At 45.3% G+C, this 16,517-nt stretch overlaps 1 pseudogene; it reads left to right on the top strand.

The window, feature by feature from the left end:
• Window positions 1–1,251: 1,251 nt before the first annotated feature.
• On the top strand, window positions 1,252–1,368 carry LOC126250264 (5S ribosomal RNA; annotated as a pseudogene).
• Window positions 1,369–16,517: the final 15,149 nt, after the last annotated feature.

The raw sequence follows: 16,517 nt of genomic DNA, 5'->3' as shown, positions 1-16,517 counted from the left end.
AGGGCCTGTAACACTTCCTTGGGGAACTCTGTTTTACTCGTTGACTTTCCGTCAATTACTACGAACTGTGACTTCTCTGACAGGAAATCACGAATACAGTCACATCTCTAAGACGATATTAGATAAGCAAGCAATTTCACTGGAAGCCGCTTGTGTTGTATAATATCCAAAGCCTTTTGGAAATCTAAAAATACGGAATCAATCCGAAGTCCCTTGTCATTAGCACTCAACACTTCGTGTGTGTAAAGAGCTAGATGTGTTTCACAAGAAAGATGTTTTCTAAATCCTTGTTGACTGTGTGTCAATAGAACGTTCTCTTCGAGGTAATTCATAATGTTCGAACACAATATATATTCCAAAATCCTGCTGCATATCGACGTTTATGATATGGGTCTGTAATTTAGTGGATTACTGCTTCTATCTTTCTTGAATATTAGGGTGACCTTTGCAACTTTCCAGTCTTTGGGTACGGATCTTTCGTCGTGCGAGCGGTTGTATATCATTGTTAAGTGTCGAGCTATTGCATCAGCATGTCTGGCTGAAGACCATACAGCTGCTGGGTCGGTCGATGAAAACTTCTTCTTCTTCCTCTTCATTTCATATATTAGGCAAATTGCCCGTTACGGTACTCCATCTATTGTATGGTCTTCCTACACATCTTCTTCCAGTGCATTTATAATTGACAGTCTTTGCAGAGAATCTTTCTCCACCCTTTGGTCTACATGTTACTTTCCTCCTATTTCCCTTTATTTTACCGTTTAGGTTATATATTCCTAAATCTATCGTAATATCCTCATCTCTTTTACGATCAGCGCTTGCTCTCATTCTTCTTGGAAATATCATTTCTTGATGCTCTATCATACTTTCTTGTTGTCTCTCTGCTTCACTTCCGAAAGTAAGGGTAGGTACTGTTATTGTTTTACAAAACTTCGCCGCGCTGTCTGGGGCGTCTTTTCGCGGTCCGCGCGGCTCCCACCCGTCGGAGGTTCCAGTCTTCCCTCGGGCATCGGTGTGTGTGTTGTACTTAGCGTAAATTAGTTTAAATAGATTAAGTAGTGCGTAAGCTTAGGGACCGATGACCTCACCAGTTTGGTCCCATAAGACCTTACCACAAATTTCCATTTTTTTTTTATTTCCTGGATTTATTCTGCAAACGTTTTACTATCGTTCCACATTTGGAAGTAAATTTATTTAATTTTTTGATCACGTCATGCTTAAATTCGTGTTATTTCGCATCCTATATATTAAAAAGGCAACGGCCTTGCCGCAGTGGATACACCGGTTCCCGTGAGATCACCGAAGTTAAGCGCTGTTGGGCGTGGACGGCACTTGGATGGGTGACCATCCAGCCACCATGCGCTGTTGCCATTTTTCGGGGTGCACTCAGCCTCCTGATGCCAATTGAGGAGCTACTCGACCGAATAGTAGCGGCTCCGGTCAAAGAAAACCATCATAACGACCGGGAGAGCGGTGTGCTGACCACACGCCCCTCTTATCCGCATCCTCAGCTGAGGATGATACGGCGGTCGGATGGTCCCGATGGGCCACTCGTGGCCTGAAGACGGAGTGCTTTTTTATATATTTAAAATGTTAAACTTGCCCTAAGATTTCATTATTCAGATTATTTCAGATCTTACTGTTTGTCTGCGCTGAAATGGTGTCACTTTCGTTTTATCTGCACAAGAAGTCGTCGAAATGTTGTGCATATAATGGAAACACCAACTCGGCAGAACACCCAGAAGCGTGTTTCGTCAGAGGGCTGTTGCATTACTCTGTGTTTTGTGTTGTACGTTTTGGTGATTGCATATTGCTGCCTTCTTCACTGTTAATTGGGATGCTAAACGAATAGAACGTAATCACATTATTACTCTATAACGAGCCATTGGAGACAACAGGTCCCTGTAACCAAAATAATCAGAAAATAGTCCTGAACGATCTCCGAAATTTTTTCGTTGGAGTACGGGCTTACCTTGTGGAATATTTTATTGTTGGTCTTTGGAACTGAAACTCATGATGTGGAATGAGGTTACTGGAGCGATCAAGGGTTAGAGACTACTTTGATACTTTGATCTAAATATCCTGTCATGTGAATGGAAGACAAGACGGGGGACAGAAAGCTGAGACAACGCAGCAGGTTGAGAGCTTGCATGCTGGTAGCCAGAAGGTTTCCACAGTCGAGGTCACGTAATCGCGGTTTCACGGTGGCGACCGACGCGTGTTCTGAGGTATAGAGTTTCGGTAGCGTAAAGAGTTTTCACGGTAACTCTTTGTGAGACGAGGTAGAGAAGGTGAATGAGTGTATCGTGTAAGCTCTATACAAGCACTTGATTCAGCTAAATACTAAGTATCAAGGCTTGCAACAAACATTTCATAACCGAAATCGCTCGGGTGCCTGACCTCTGGTGACCAGCAAGCACTGACACCCCAAAGAAGAAAATTGATCTTGAAGAACAATGCAGTTATCTTTAAAACTATTGTCATGATATAGGTACAGCTGTATCTTTGTTTGCTGTGATTTAATGTTCAGTTCACTCTTACTAATACTATAAAATAGCTGTCGTAGGTCCGGCGATATGTGTCAACAGTGTTGCGATTCCTATGGAGCAAAGCTTGAAAGTCAGCTTGGAAACGTCTTTCGTGGAAGCGCAGAAATTAAAACTCGTATTCGGGAAAAGTAGGTTTCGAAAGCAGTTCGAGCATGCCAAACCCGATTTATCTTCGCGTTCTTTACAGTCCATATTTGTATTCCGTCACGGGACATTCAAATCTAACTTAATTTCAGTCTTGAAACAACTTTGTTGTGTGGTGTCAAATAGGATGTACACTGCGTATACGCTGCAGCTTACATAGGCATTTTGATTTTTTAGAAATAAAATTTCTTACTGCGAAGTTTACAGATTTCATAGATTATGCCTCTTATTCATATATAATAATGCATAAATGCATAGCCGGCCGCGGTGGTCTCGCGGTTCTAGGCGCGCAGTCCGGAACCGTGCGACTGCTACGGTCGCAGGTTCGAATCCTGCCTCGGGCATGGATGTGTGTGATGTCCTTAGGTTAGTTAGGTTTAAGTAGTTCTAAGTTCTAGGGGACTGATGACCACAGCAGTTGAGTCCCATAGTGCTCAGAGCCATTTGAACCATAAATGCATATCATGTTTAGTGATCTGTGGCACATGATAAACAATTGATTACAGTAGATGGTATGATTCAGTTGCACTGATAAGATAACGATAATGCTATGGAATCTAATCTTTGAGTAAAATACAGCTTCCCGGCGGATGTCTTTATTTTTCAAATACTTAGTAGTTGTGGAGTACCAGCTTCACAAACGACTCCTCTCCAGGAGTTGAATTAATAGTTACAAGGCGTATAATTATGAGATTAAAAAAAAAGGATGAAACGGAACTCTGCAGTCAAGTGGAAATTGATTGTGTGTTGTAAACTAAGGAACCTTTGGTCTCTTTTATCTTATTTCTGAGAAATTTTACAGTGATATGCTAGAATTTATTATGCTCGTTTCTGCGTGAATTGTACCATATCTCAGAGCATTTTAATAACTTTATCTTTGCAGTTGCTATTCAGTATGTGTCATGGTACTATACAGTGACGTTCCAGTTGACCTTGGCACACATTAGAGCTTTTTGGGGACTGAAGTACTTCTTTAACTTTTACCGAGGTCATGCCTAACGATTTCATATGTAACGTGTTAAAGCAACTCTATTTTCAACTAATGAAAGTAGTAAGTTTAAGTATGTTGCTGTCCAATCATCCAGTGATAAAACAGTCTAATCCGGCTCCTTTTCACCCAAAAATTCCCGTCTCCAAAAGATTAGATATCTTATGGATGAATTTCGCTCTTTCAGTAACCACACGAAGCCGACGGCTATGAGAGCAGGAAAATAATAGCCAAAATGGCCACTGTAGATGCAAATAACATAATCTACTTATGCAAACAATAAAGATCATATCTCTATTTTATCTGTCACGATACGATGTCAAGCAATTGTCTGTGCCTGCATACTTCTAGTAGCAACACGAGCACAAGCAACAAACAAAATATTAAACTTGCCCGCGAAAGGCAAAGGTCCCGAGTTCGAGTCTCGGCCGGGCACACAGTTTTAATCTGCCAGGAAGTTTCATATCAGCGCACACTCCGCTGCAGAGTGAATATCTCATTCTGGAAACATCCGCCAGGCTGTGGCTAAGCCATGTCTCCGCAGTATCCTTTCTTTCAGGAGTGCTTGTTCTGCAAGGTTCGCAGGAGAGCTTCTGTAAATTTTGGAAGGTAGGAGACGAGATACTGGCAGAAGTAAAGCTGTGAGTACCGGGCGTGTGTCGTGCTTCGGTAGCTCAGATGGTAGAGCACTTGCCCGCGAAAGGCAAAGGTCCCGAGTTCGAGTCTCGGTCGGGCACACAGTTTTAATCTGCCAGGAAGTTTCATATCAGCGCACACTCCGCTGCAGGGTGAATATCTCATTCTGGAAACAAAATATTTTTAAAATTGGTATCAGCGGAAGTCTTTCTGGCCATTATCTGATTGTATCCACTCGAGATACAGGTACGGAAGTGTTAGATCATGTGCTGGTTGAGGAGAAAGAGAGATCCAAGATCTCAAAGACATAAAAGACACAGAATGTACTCAAGTATGATGTTGCTTCTTTGGCAACAACAATGCTGAAACAGGAAGATGAAGCTACAACGTGTTTCCCAAGAATAAATAAAGTGTGTGTTTACAATATTTGAACTTCTCAAAGGTGATCGCAACACTATATACAGCTGAAATTTGTAGTATTATCGTCTCGTCTGAAATTAATTTTCCGGCCGACCTCTGCTTCATTATCAGTGTTAGCCATCGTGGTCAGCGCACTGCTTTCTATTTCTTGATGTTGTCTTTTGAAGTCGGGGTTTGGGCCGGCCGAAGTGGCCGCGCGGTTCTGGCGCTGCAGTCTGGAACCGCGAGACCGCTACGGTCGCAGGTTCGAATCCTGCCTCGGGCATGGATGTATGTGATGTCCTTAGGTTAGTTAGGTTTAACTAGTTCTAAGTTCTAGGGGACTAATGACCTCAGCAGTTGAGTCCCATAGTGCTCAGAGCCATTGGAACCATTTTTGAAGTCGGGGTTTCCAAGGTGTCTTTGCGTGGCTAAAACAGTTTCATCCAAGTCCTCCTACACAGAGAAACTCCATATGGAAAGTAAAAGCGCTGGACTCTACTCCGCGAATTACCTTGCCGTTTGTGGCACCACTATAATTTCTCTCCTTTCCTATTCCATTCAAGTGGTGCGTGAGAAGAACGAATGTTGGTAAGACTGTGTATGAGCTCTAACTTTCTCGTAGTGGTCATTTCACGCAATGCATGTGGGAAGAAGTAATACGTTACCTGACTCGTCTTGCAATGTGCGCTCTCCAAATTTTAACAGTAACAATCCCCGTGACGCACAACTCCCATATTACAATGTCTGGCATTGGAGTCTAATGAGTTTTAGTGAACGTTTTCTTAACGAAACCCATAGGTTTTCATACTGTTGTATTTAAAATACATTATTAGACACACTGTCTAAGGGTCAATATTTCTGCTAAAAGCCTGCTGCTTTGTTTTATCGCTGAGTGTACCATCTCGACTGAATGACAGTTGGCCAAGTGTCAAATTGTCTTGGTCACAGAAATTCCTGTAGGCTATGTGTCTAATAGTGTATTTTAAATATGACACTATGCCATCTTAGACACTGTATATCATTGTAAGTAAGCATTATAAATATGGATTCTTATGGTTATATCACTTGTTATGTATTTCACTGTTATTGTCTAATATGCTTTCAGAAAACACTTGATAATGGCAATTTAAAGCCGAAATCATGATCTTGTAAATGTAACACAGCAAATAAAAAACAGACTAATGGCGTTACTGACTTTAAAGAAATATCTTATAACAGTGGCCCCACATTATGAAAAAAAGCTTTTACTCTATTCTGTAATAGACATATCCTCATCTGTAGCTCGTTAATGTGTGATTCACGTAACCAGCATAATCAAATAGAGCATTCGCCTTATAATTTCTGCTGATAATCTGCCCAGTATTTCCCTGTTTTATTATTATGTCGAACAAATATCGGATGTTTAATGATTTTCTCTGCATACAGAAAACTTGTTCGTGTCTTGCATAAGGCAGAAAAATGTCTCCAATTTTTAACCTGAAATGTTCTTCGCATAGTGGGACACATTTCCTACTGCCATTGCCACCGAGCCAAAACTAACATTTCTTGTTCCAGATTTATCTCTCACCACCGTAGCTGAGGTCGCTAACTCGCTCCTGTGTGTTGGAGCTCGACTCGGAGATTCGAATCTTGGTGTTGCAAGAAATTTTCGCAGGCAGTATTTGGATGACAAGGGGATGAAAATTGGTGATGTAAAGTTTCTGATCATGAGACTATGAGCCAATGTCTTGGATTCATTTCCAAACTTCTTTGCAGTGTCTCACGAAGTGATGGCGATCCATTCGTGAGATGCCTGGCCGTCGCCATGGTGCTGTTCTAGAGGCGATGGCTGTTTGCCGGCACTGCTATTTCACCTTTTCCCTTCTCTCGTCCTCATACCATACAAACGTTACATCACGCTATACACACGCCCATTATATTAATTTATACTCATCAGACACATTTAACATATAAGGAGTATTCAAATGAAAAGTAACAACCACACCCGTTGAAATTTGCATATGCCGCTTTGGGACAACATAGTGAGACTTCTAGGCAATGGAAGCATGCCTTATCACCTACCCCTAAAAAAATTCAAAGCTGTGCCTTCAGCAGGTAACGTGATGCTCACCGTCTTTGTCAGTGTCCGAGGTCTGATACTCATCGAATTCCTCGAGCACAGAAGAACCATTAACAGTGACGTGTAATCTGAAACACTCCGTAGCCTACGCAAGTCCATCAAGAGCAAACGACCTGGTCTGTGCACGGCGGGAGTGATTCTGCTCCACAATAAGACGTCTCCAAGATCACACAAAGTATAATGGCCACGTTGAAGTGGAAGCTGCTTGAGCATCCACTCTACCGCCTCTACATGTCGCCCTGCGACTTCCGTGAGGTGTTTCAATTCGGACAATGAACTGAAGGAAACAGCGCAGGACTGACTCCCATCATTGCCACAGAAATTCTGGAAACAGGGAATCCTTCGGCTAGTGAGACAGTGGGGTAGCTGTGCTCAGGTCTCTGGTGACTATTTTTGAATAAAGACTTCAGTTGTACCCACAGTGTTGTTTCGTGCCTTTTCTTCTGAACGTCCCTCACACAACTGCCACACAGTGTGTGGAAAGGGGCCAATGCGCTCTATGTAAGGACTACTATTATCGATAATGCCCATGATTTAGTAAATCGTACTTCTTACTAATCGCTGCTCCACTGGAACTTTCGGAGGTCAGCGCTCCTTTTCTCGGCAGGGGCATTGTCTTGCTGTCACGTTCAACAACGGCCAAGGGCTACCAGTCACTCGCCATAATGCGAGGGGACAGTCGTTCGGATATCGCACGGAACGGTCGCGTACAGTTGAGTCGCACCACAGATTATTTGAACTAGTTATTGGTGTGGCGAAATAACAGTTTCGAAGTTTCTATTCGGTTAGTAGGGCAACAGTGAATAATTATCCGGTTTATTCCCGAGTACTGAGCTTAACTGCATACGAAATCAATGGCTAGAAGAATATTGTCACTACTGATCAGGAGCATCCGTTGGAGTTACATATTATTATTTAAACATTTATAAAGGCTACCGTGGACAGTTATAGGTTGATAGATTAATTCTGATAAGCAATGAAGCAACGACAAACTTCAGTGTGAAAGTGGAATTAAAATTTAATTGTTATTACGAGCATGGTTAGGTCTACGCTTAGAAAGTGTGTTACTTATGCATTCAATACACGAAGTAAAAAGAGCATGTGTTGTTATACTTTCAAAGTAATGTTTTTCCACCTATAAAGTAAAGAATCACGTTTTCGTTTTAAGCCACATGGTCAGACTTCGCACCGAAACGTGTTCTCTCTGTGAATCATCCCTTATCCAAGTCTAATCTCCGCAAGATGAACTAAAGGAATGGAGCATGACACAGTGAACTTTTGAGCACAATGACGAGAAACGGTTACGACCAAGGGAGTGACGAGTACGTTTGCAGAGATGGTAAAAAAAGTGTGCCATCGGCGAAAAGCTATATGTGAGACAGCAATGTACAGCATCTTGGATCATAGCTGTTTGAAACGACCAATTCATAAACGCACAAGAGGTGGTGCGGTTGAGCACCACATTAGTGCACAGGAACCAATCAGAAGCAAAAAGTATCATTTGCCCGTAGTTTGACTTTGCTGCAATACGCGTAACTTGTGTTACATTTCGCGTGTGACGAAATTCGTTTGGAGGAAGACAGTTAGGCTTGTGTTCTGCGCTTTTGATATTCAGTCAAAAAATGGGCCATGGGCCCCTTTGCAGATGGCAAACACAAGAAGTCATCACTCTCACTTGCTAATAGCTGGTACCGTCAGATGTCACTGGTCCCACGGACCTTTCCTCTTCCACGAGCTACGTGGCCGAAAATAGCACTAGCAGTATCCTGGAGCATGGGCAATATTTAGGCTGGTGGTTGGGCCCTGATGGGCCAGTTCATTGCAAGGGATCTTCTTGAGCCAGGCGCCGACTGCAAAAGCATTCCAACAGTCAGAACCACACAACGGAGCCACAGCAGCGATGACTCTGCCGCCAACGCAAACTTTCTCAGCCAGAAACTGCCAGCATGATCTCTCTGTCTCTATACAGAAGAGACGTTATTCAGACGCCACGACCAGCCACCGGACATGTTGTTGGCATCGGCTACGCCGAACTCCATCTCTCTCTCTCTCTCGTCAGTTTGGTACTTTAACTGTGTCATATCCAGTTCTGACTGCGATTGTGGGACACTTAGTGCAGCGACCTTGAGATTTCTGAAGTCTTTACCGTGAGGTATTCTAGAAGTGGACTGTGTTCAATTACTACACTCCTGGAAATTGAAATAAGAACACCGTGAATTCATTGTCCCAGGAAGGGGAAACTTTATTGACACATTCCTGGGGTCAGATACATCACATGATCACACTGACAGAACCACAGGCAAATAGACACAGGCAACAGAGCATGCACAATGTCGGCACTAGTACAGTGTATATCCACCTTTCGCAGCAATGCAGGCTGCTATTCTCCCATGGAGACGATCGTAGAGATGCTGGATGTAGTCCTGTGGAACGGCTTGCCATGCCATTTCCACCTGGCGCCTCAGTTGGACCAGCGTTCGTGCTGGACGTGCAGACCGCGTGAGACGACGCTTCATCCAGTCCCAAACATGCTCAATGGGGGACAGATCCGGAGATCTTGCTGGCCAGGGTAGTTGACTTACACCTTCTAGAGCACGTTGGGTGGCACGGGATACATGCGGACGTGCATTGTCCTGTTGGAACAGCAAGTTCCCTTGCCGGTCTAGGAATGGTAGAACGATGGGTTCGATGACGGTTTGGATGTACCGTGCACTATTCAGTGTCCCCTCGACGATCACCAGTGGTGTACGGCCAGTGTAGGAGATCGCTCCCCACACCATGATGCCGGGTGTTGGCACTGTGTGCCTCGGTCGTATGCAGTCCTGATTGTGGCGCTCACCTGCACGGCGCCAAACACGCATACGACCATCATTGGCACCAAGGCAGAAGCGACTCTCATCGCTGAAGACGACACGTCTCCATTCGTCCCTCCATTCACGCCTGTCGCGACACCACTGGAGGCGGGCTGCACGATGTTGGGGCGTGAGCGGAAGACGGCCTAACGGTGTGCGGGACCGTAGCCCAGCTTCATGGAGACGGTTGCGAATGGTCCTCGCCGATACCCCAGGAGCAACAGTGTCCCTAATTTGCTGGGAAGTGGCGGTGCGGTCCCCTACGGCACTGCGTAGGATCCTACGGTCTTGGCGTGCATCCGTGCGTCGCTGCGGTCCGGTCCCAGGTCGACGGGCACGTGCACCTTCCGCCGACCACTGGCGACAACATCGATGTACTGTGGAGACCTCACGCCCCACGTGTTGAGCAATTCGGCGGTACGTCCACCCGGCCTCCCGCATGCCCACTATACGCCCTCGCTCAAAGTCCGTCAACTGCACATACGGTTCACGTCCACGCTGTCGCGGCATGCTACCAGTGTTCAAGGCTGCGATGGAGCTCCGTATGCCACGGCAAACTGGCTGACACTGACGGCGGCGGTGCACAAATGCTGCGCAGCTAGCGCCATTCGACACGTGTCGGAGTTCGACAGAGACGGTCGTGACCTACTGAGACTGTGGTTTTGTTTCCACGATATTTCTGCTCGCAGTGGTCAGAATCCCACGACTGTCAAAGGAATATGGAACTGATGGGTTGAGGAGGGCTATACTCAACGCCATGCAGGATCCCGGTGACCCCACTACGCAATAGAGGACAGGCATATTATTTGCTCGGCCATGCATGATCGTACAGCCACGCAACGTCTGGGAATGTGCTGGTTTGTAGCAAGACTTTTCTGTCAGAAAGCTCACAGTTCATAATAATTGAAAGAAAGTCATTGAGTAAAGCAGAAGTAAGTCTGGCGTTCCCCATGAAAGTATATAAAGGCTCTATGTTGTTACCGATCTACATTATGTGATCAAAAGTATCCGAACACCTCCAAAAACACACGTTTTTTTTCATATTAGGTGCATTGTGATGCTAACTACTGCCAGGCACACCATATCAGCGACCTCAGTTGCCATTAGAGATCTTGAGAGAGCAGCGTGGGGGGCTCCACGGAATTCACGGACTTCTAACGTGGTCAGGTGATTGAGTGTCACTTGTGTCATACGTCTGTACGCGAGATTTCCACACTCCTAAACATCCCTAGGTCCACTGTTTCCGATGTGATAGCGAAGTGGAAACGTGAAGGGACACGTACAGCACAAAAGCATACAGGCCGACCTCGTCTGTTGACTAATAGAGACCGCCGAGAGTTGAAGAGGGTCGTAATGTGTAATAGGCAGACATCTATCCAGACTATCACAGAGGAATTCTAAAGTGCATCAGGATGCACTGCAAGTACTATGACAGTTAGGTGGGAGGTGAGAAAACTTGGATTTCATGGTCGAGCGGCTGCTCATTAGCCACACATCACACCGGTAAATGCCAAACGACGCCTCGCTTGGTGTAAGGAGCTTAAACATTGGACGATTGAACAGTGGAAAAACGTTGTGCCGAGTGACGAATAACTGTACATATGGTTCAAATGGCTCTGAGCACTATGGGACTGAACATCTGAGGTCATCAGTCCCCTAGAACTTAGAACTACTTAAACCTAACCAACCAAAGGACATCACACACATCCATGCCCGAGGCAGGATTCGAACCTGCGACCGTAGCGGTCGCGCGGTTCCGGACTGAAGCGCCTAGAACCGCTTGGCCACGGCGGCCGGCTCACTGTACATAATGTGGCCATCCGATGTCAGTGTGTGGGTATGGGGAATGCTCGGTGAACGTAATTTGCTGGCTTGTATAGTGCCAATAGTAAAATTCGGAGGCAGTGGTGTTATGGTGTGGTCGTGTTTTTCATGGAGGGGGCTTGCACCCCTTGTTGTTTTGCGTTGCACTTTCACATCACAGGCCTACATTTATGTTTTAAGCACCTTCTTGCTTCCCACTGTTGAAGATCAATTCGGAGATGGCGATCGCATCTTTCAACACGATCGAGCACCTGTTCATAATGCACGGCCTGTGGCGGAGTGGTTACACGACAATGACATCCTTGTAATGGACTGGAATGCACAGAGTTCGGACCTGAATCCTGTAGAACACCTTTTGGATGTTTTGGAACGCCGACTTCATGCCAGGCCTCACCGACCTGAGTGCAGCACGCCGTGAAGAGTGGGCTGCCATATCCCAAGAAGCCTTCCAGCACCTGATTGAACGTATGCCTGCGAGAGTGGAAGCTGTCATCAAGGCTAAGGGTGGGCGAACACCATATTGAATCCCAGCATTAGCGATGGAGGGTGCCACGAACTTGTAAGTCATTTTCAGCCAGATGTCTGGATACTTTTGATCACATAGTGTACATACACGATTTAAGAGACAATTTGAGCATCCCTTAGATTGTTTGCAGATGATGCTGTCATCTATCGTCTTGTAAAGTCTTCAGATCATCAAAACCAATTGCAAGATGATTTAGACAAGATATCTGTACGGTGCTACAAGTAATGTTTTTGCAGTTTTTGTAGTATACGAGTAAACTCTAAGTAATGAAAAGTGTGAAGTGCGTCTGCAAGAGTTCTGGAAGGAAACGGTTAAATTTCGGTTACACAATAAATCGCACAAATCTGAAGGCTGTAAATTCGGTTAAATACTCAGGGATTGCAACTACGAATGACTTAAATTCGAACGATCACATAGGTGATGTTGTGGGGAAGGCAAACAAAAGACTGCGAACTATTGGTAGGACACTTAGAGAATGCAACAAGTTTAGTAAAGAGATTGCTTACACTACTCTTGTTCGCACTCTTGTGGAGTACTGCTGTGCGGTGTGGGATCTACTTCAGATAGAATTAGCGGATGACATCGAAAAAGTTCAAAGAATGGCAGCTCATTTTGTATTATCACGAAATAGAGAGATTGCCACGGACATGAATTGGGGTGCCAATCATTAAAACAAAGGCGATTTTCGTTGGAACAGGATTTTCTCATGAAATTTCAGTCACCGACTTTCTCCTTAGAGTGTACAAACATTTTGATTGGCGCCCAACTACATAGGGAGAAATAAGAGATATCAGAGCTCGTACGTCAAGATTTAAGTGTTCGTTTTTCCCACGTGCTGTTCGAGAGTGAAACGGTAGAAATAATTTGAAGGTGATTCGATGAACACACTGCCAGGCACTTACTTGAGAAATACAAAATAATCTTGTAGATGTAGATGCTTCATGGTCTTGTAGTTTTAATGGCCAGCTGTGTATTTAGAAGCATCCACTAAACATATCTTGTCTGTTATACATATACTGACAAAAGACAATCGTAAATGTTCGTATTTCTAAGTAACTGTTAGTCGTGGACTATTAGTGCGTGACAGTTTTCGGCCTTGAAGTGCGTCCATACGTAATGAAATGTTACAAAAATCAAAACAAATAGTGACAGTGGACAATCATTTTACTGCATACGTGAATTTGCCTCCGCCGGAAGGCATAAACAGGAGAGATCCGCCGCAGCCCCGCAGAAAACTGCGTTCAGAAACGTTTTGAGCCGTGGACGGCGCGAGACTGGACGTATTTTGATAAGTGCTTGAATTGACCTACTTTGAAGGCGACGAACGCTGAAAACATTTGATATTACACGAATTTTCAGCATGAGTTTTTATTTTATTTTTTTGAACGTCATCTCTCCTGTGCAACTTCATCCTCGTATCGGTAGCTACATATTCTGGTTTCGTTTTCCACGGCGAGTTTGCGTCTAGCCTCTACAAATAGGTTATTCAGTTATGTATACAGTATCTGATAAAAAAGTTTTGTACACCTCTATGAAGTGCGGAATTATCACTAGATGTCACTAGAGGTGGACCCGCCAGTACAAAAGGAGGCGGAAAGTATAGTGTTGACAGTAGAGAAGCAGCAAAATGAATCGGTCAGGAGAGCTCAGTGACATCGAACGCCGACTAGTCATTGGATGTCACCTAAGTAACAAACACGTCAGGAACGTTTCAACCCTTCTAAACCTGGCCAAACCCACTACTGGTGATGTGATTGTGAACTGGAAACGCGAAGAAACAAACACAGCTAAACGATGATCAGACAGACGCCATGAACAAATGGACACGGACCGTCGAGAATTGTGGAGGGTGATTTGTAGATAATAGCATGAAATAAGTGGAAAGAATCGCTCTTGAGTTCAAAATGACTACTAGAAGTCCAGATAGCATAACGAATGTGTGTAGGGTGTTTGAAAGAATGGATTATAATTGTCGAGGAGCTCCTCATTGAGTCACACATTTCTGTAGTCAGTGCTAAGCGATACTTTAGATAGTGTAAAAAGCGACGCCACTTGACACTGGATGACTGGAATTCACGCTATACGCTGTGGCTACCCGATGAAGGGATTTGTGTTTGGCGAATATATGAAGACTTTAGCTGCCATCATGTGTGGTGCCAACAGTGAAGTACCGAGGAGGTGGCGTTATAGTATAGGTGCATTTTTCGTGATTAGGGTGTGGTCCCCCTACTGCGCTTAAGAAAAAGCTAAATGTGGAAGGGTATGAACACATTTTACAGCATCACGTACTGCGGACAGCAGGGAAACATTTAGGAGACGATGACTGTAACAGGATGACAATGCACTCTGTCGTAAAGCAGCATCTATAAGGCAATGATTTGTGGACAATGACATTCCTTAAATGGACTGGCCTGCCCAGAGTCCAGAGCAGAACCAAATGGAACACTTCGGGGTGATTTAGAATTCAGTTTCGCACCAGACCCTACTCTCCAACATCGTTAACTTCTCTAGTTTCGCCTCTTGAGGCCATTCCTCTAAAAACATTCAGTCACCTCACTGAAAGTGTCCCTGGGAGTATTCAAGCCGCCATAAATGCGAATGGTGGACGTACCCGATATTAACATCTACTAATACATGGTGCAGTCACATTAGTGTGACCACCGCACGTGTTCAATGTCAACATGCAATAACCACCCACAGACGGCAAGTGGTAGCACTGGCGGTGGGGGGTGTATAAAGCGTGTCGAGGGGACGTGGACAACAGTGCAATCGTTGTCGTAATGCGGAAACGGTGCGGTTTACCTGACGTCCAAAAGAGCATGACCATTGGCTTTCCAGGCGAGGTTCGAAAATGGTTCAAATGGCTCTGAGCACTATAGGACTTCTGAGGTCATCAGTCAAACCTAACTAACATAAGGGCATCACACACATCCATGCCCCAGGCAGGATTCGAACCTGCGACCGTAGCGGTCGCGCGGTTCCAGACTGGAGCGCCTAGAACCGCTCGGCCACCCCGGCCGGCTCCAAGCGAGGGTGGAAGCATTTACGAAATGGTTAAACTGTCTGCGTGCCGCCGTGGTTAAAGCATACCGTGCATGGTAAAATGGCGCTATCCAAAACAGACGCCTAGGAACTGTGGCTCACCACGCGCCCTATAATACAGCGGTGAACGACGGCTGTGGAGATGTGTACGGGCAAATAGATGTGCAACTGGACAGCACATGGCCGCTCAATGAACCAAGGGGCTACCAACGGTGTGTCCGCAATGACTGTTCAGCGGACGGTGCTGAGTATGGGCCTCCGCAGCAGGTGCCTGGTTTATGCACCCATACGGACTCTTTTCATCTGCGACGAAGTCTGCAATTTGCATGCCAATACCGCAACTGGGGTGGTAATAGATGACCTTTACAGGTGCGTCAAGTTTCATGGTCCATCGGACAGATGACCGTTGGTGTGAATGGCTTCAAACGTCTGAGATCGAACTCCCTGCATGTACTGTGGTCTGGGGAATGTTTTCGTGGCATCTTCTCGGTAATCTCGTCATTCTGGAAGGCACAGGGGATCAACATAAGTGTGCATCTATCCTTCGGGACCATGTATATCCATCCATCCCTACATGCAGTTTGTTTTGTTCTCGGCACAATGGCATCTGGCCGGCCTTTGTGGCCGAGCGGTTCTAGGCGCTTCAGTCCGGAACCGCGCTGCTGCTGCGGTCGCAGGTTCGAATCCTGCCTCGGGCATGGATGTGTGTGATGTCCTTAGGTTAGTTAGGCTTAAGTAGTTCTTAGTCTAGGGGACTCATGACCTCAGACGTTAAGTCCCATAGCGCTTAGAGCCATTTGAACCATTTGAACAATGGCATCTACCAGCAGTACAATGTACGTCTCACACAGCAAGCAGTGTACGTCCATTGTTCGAAGAACAGCAGGACGAGTTTACCGTACCCCCATGGCCACCAAACTCTCCGGATTTAAACCAAGTTGAGAATCTGTGGGACCACTTCATCCGGGCTGTTCGTGCCTTGGATCCTCGACCGAAAAACTACCTGAGCTGGCCACGGTACTGGAGGCAGCACGACTCCACAACCCTGTCGGTAGGTTCCAGAATCTCACTGACTCTCTTCCTGCACGTCTCGCAGCGTCCGCACTAGAAAAGGTGGTTATTGAAGCTTTTTCACAACTCGTACTGTGTTGGGGTGCGTCGTAATAGTGGAGATTCGGGAGAATGAGTGTGTTTCCACATTCTATGGAAACGTGTCCGAATTATGTTATAGACATAGAAACAAGTAGTCTTTCTGTGAATGAGTTGCCCATCCAAAGTAATAAACCCGAACGGCATCCAACTGTGGGTGGTTGAAGTGACGCAGCTGTCACCCGTCAGAGTAAAGAAAATGATCTTTATGAACTCAGTTACCTTATTAACACAATGCGTCAAGTATTCCTTCACAAAGGAAAATCAGAGACTGTTGCCATTTTGAAAA

The sequence above is a fragment of the Schistocerca nitens genome, chromosome 3 (genome assembly GCF_023898315.1).
Source record: "Schistocerca nitens isolate TAMUIC-IGC-003100 chromosome 3, iqSchNite1.1, whole genome shotgun sequence".
Classification (NCBI taxonomy): domain Eukaryota; kingdom Metazoa; phylum Arthropoda; class Insecta; order Orthoptera; family Acrididae; genus Schistocerca; species Schistocerca nitens.
Note: the sequence above shows the minus strand (reverse complement) of the source record. Positions and strands in the feature narration are given on the sequence as shown.